Source organism: Nematolebias whitei, chromosome 4, assembly GCF_014905685.2.
Source record: "Nematolebias whitei isolate Nwh7 chromosome 4, NemWhi1, whole genome shotgun sequence".
Lineage (NCBI taxonomy): Eukaryota > Metazoa > Chordata > Actinopteri > Cyprinodontiformes > Rivulidae > Nematolebias > Nematolebias whitei.
Genome location: NC_056501.1, coordinates 34,667,505 through 34,670,718, shown reverse-complemented (window position 1 = coordinate 34,670,718; position 3,214 = coordinate 34,667,505). Strand labels below are relative to the sequence as shown.

Sequence of the window (3,214 nt, the reverse complement as noted above, 5' to 3'; positions counted from 1 at the left end):
GTGGAGGCCTCCGGGTTCAACTGTCCCCCTCTTACAATGCTGTGATTGCTAGTATCACTCAGCCCTCTGTGAACAGTAAACAGCCATCAGTGTGCTAATGATCCATTGTTAGGCTGATGGTCCTTCTTGAGCATGTGATCAGCTGGTTTTGGTTGTCAGCAGCAAAACTGGTTGATCCACTCTGAGACGGTGCTATTTAAGAGACTGAGCTGAATACAGCTCCTCAGACTGAGGAAGTCTCTCGGATGAGAGACGAAACGTTTCTACATTTTTTTGTTGTTTTGCTTTGTTTTGGTTTTTTTGAATGTCCAGAGGACCAGATTTAACTTTTTTAGAACAAATCATAAAAGAAACTTCAAGGAAGAAAGACGTTTTCCAACCGCAAATAAATCTCACAAGAAGAAGAGGAAGAAAGAAAAGGTTTGTTAATACTTTATTCATTCAAACACGCAGTCTTTTACAATAGGCCCTTTTCACATGACGTCAGACAACTTACGTTCTGACTCGGTGTGGATCATTACTTCTGGGTCTATTCTCCCTCTGGAGACCTGTCTGTCAACTTCACGGAATTTCATTCATTCAACCTTTATTTATAGAGGTTAAATTACAAGATATAGCTTAAGGTAAGGTTAATTAAAACAGTATTTAAGTGTTAGTTAGCTGTGGTAACGTTATCCATCATAATCAATTTATCATTCTGTAACTGTAAGAAAACAGCCTCCGATTGTAAAGTAAGCTAGCTAGCAGCTAACAGGTAGCTAAAATATACACTGCTGCTGCTTGTCAGTGCTGTAACATTAAAATGTTTACTTTATCTATTAATGTAAAATCTCTGACATCTTCCAACACTGTTGTTTAGAATAGCATTTTAAATATTGAATTAAAAAACTATATGTCAAACCATTTCCATGTTCTGATGATTAATATTTTCTCTTTTTACTTTCTTCTTGTGTCCATCTTTCTCAGCAGCAGCTACTCAGCAAAGAGGACACCCAGAAGACCCTGAAGACCCAGGCTCGTCTGAGGATTTTAGTGGAGAGGGCCATGTGAAGAGTGAAGGAGTACCAGTCATTCAGGAGGTTCAGTCAATCAGCTGTGGGTCATCTGCTGCTGCCTAATATCAAATTATCAGGAGCCTCTTGATGTAAAAGGAGACGAACCAGTCTAGAGCCTCCCTGCTCCTTCAAGTCACACTTCTTGGATGAACATTCATTACTGCAAGCAGCTGTGGTGGAAATCTTTCCTTATATCTTGTCTTTTTTTTAAAATCTATTAATGAATAAATTGATGTTGTGAAGAATTCTGTCAAAACTTGTTTAAATAGCTTGTCTTCAGTAATCTGCATATGCACATCTTTTACATTTAAATTGCATCTGCTTGTATACTTTACACATCTGGTAATTTATGTGGAGGAAATGCTCAAATTAAAGTTTCTCTGGTGAACAATTAACCCTTGTGTGTTCTGGGCCCCGTCTACGCGTTTCACGTTGTCGGGGTCCGTGTGACCCCATCTACGCGTTTCGCATTGTCGGGGTCCGTGTGACCCCGTCTACGCGATCTCGGTCGGGAGTCCACGCCTCTCAGACACGCGGGGTCCACGGGACCCCGCCTGCTCTCGTGGGTCACGTGACACAGGCACACATGGTGGGTGGGGTGGGGGTATATAAAGAAGGGAGCAAAGTGGTGGATAGTGGTATGGCGGCGGCACAGCTCAAGAAGATCTCGGTGGAGGGAAACATCGCGGCGGGCAAGTCGACGCTGCTGCGGATCCTGAGCGAGGGCCGCGAAGAGGAGCTGCGGGTGGTTCCGGAGCCCGTGTCCCAGTGGCGCGAGGTCGGTGACGGCGAAGGCGGCAACCTACTGCGATCGCTGTACGAGGACCCGCCATGCTGGGCCTACACGTTCCAGACGTACGCGTGCCTGAGCAGGATCCGCGCCCAGATCAAGCCCCCCGGGGACAGAGAGCGCGTGCGGGTCTACGAGCGCTCCGTGTACTCGGACGTGGGGGTGTTTGCGAGCGTGCTGCGTGAACGCGGCGCCGTGAGCGACACCGAGTGGCACGCGTACCGTGACTGGCATACGTGGTTGCTGGAGCGCTTCGAGCCCGAGCTGCGCCTCGACGGCGTCGTGTACCTGCGCGCGAGCCCGGAACGCTGCGCCGAGAGGCTCGCGCCTCGAGGCCGCGATGAGGAGTGTGGGGTTTCACTCAAGTAACTCGAGCGGCTTCACGAGAAACATGAGGCGTGGCTGTGGCGGCGCGAAGAGGACTCGGCGGCCACGTCGCGGTTGCCCGTGCTGGTGCTCGACGGAGAAGGGGACTTCGAGCGCGACGTGGAGAAGCGCGTGGACGTGGCGAAACGCGTCCGCGAGTTCCTCGCGTCTCTGTGACGACGCCGGAATTATTAACGGGGCGCGCCAGGAGGGGAGGAGAGTGCAGGAGGAGGCGATGAGTCGATGCAAGATGCCGCCCAAGGTCCCCGAGGGTCAAGCCTCGGCGCGTAAGGCTGCCGCGAGTGTACGCGCCTCGGCGCGTAAGGACGACGAGATTGTCCCCGAAGCTCGGCCGCCGCATACGGGGAAGCGCGAGAGCGCGAGGAGGCTGCGCCGCCACTGCTGCGTCTGCGGACGTATAACGGTGGATACGGGTGTGTGGTGCGAGGGGTTGTGCGGACCCACCGCGTGCGAAAACGAGGCGTGCTGGCTGTGCTGTGTGGAGAACGCGTTGCCGGTGGACTACGAGAACCGCGAACGCGCTGACCGACTGACGGCTTTCGCGGAGACGCTGTGACTACCGCATTTTTTTTTGTAATAAAAGGAGCCCCCCTCGGGACAGACAAACAAATAAAAGATTATATCCTTTTCCCTGTGATTGATCGGTTTTGTGTTTGTGCAAATAAAGAGAAACGAGACACACACACACACACACACACACACGCTGTGTTCATTTTATTGTGTGCGTGTGATATATATTTTAAAAAAAAAACAATGACAAACGGCGAGCCCGTCTAGCACCGCGCTCCGTCGAGGCACGAGGTACACAGCAGCGCCGCGTACCCGAGGCACAGGGGCGCGCTGCATCGGCCGCAGGCGGCGCGCGTCTTGACGTCCTTGACGCGCGGGCAGACGCTGCACCACTTCCTTGTGGTGGTGGGGGCGGGGCGAGGAGGCGGCGGGGTCGCGTGTCAGCTCCAGCCCCAGCTGCTCCAGGAAGCGC

General features: G+C 52.1%; 1 pseudogene; it reads left to right on the top strand.

Moving 5' to 3' along the window:
- Positions 1 to 1,695: 1,695 nt before the first annotated feature.
- On the top strand, positions 1,696 to 2,388 carry LOC119408292 (annotated as a pseudogene).
- The last annotated feature ends 826 nt before the right edge of the window (positions 2,389 to 3,214 follow it).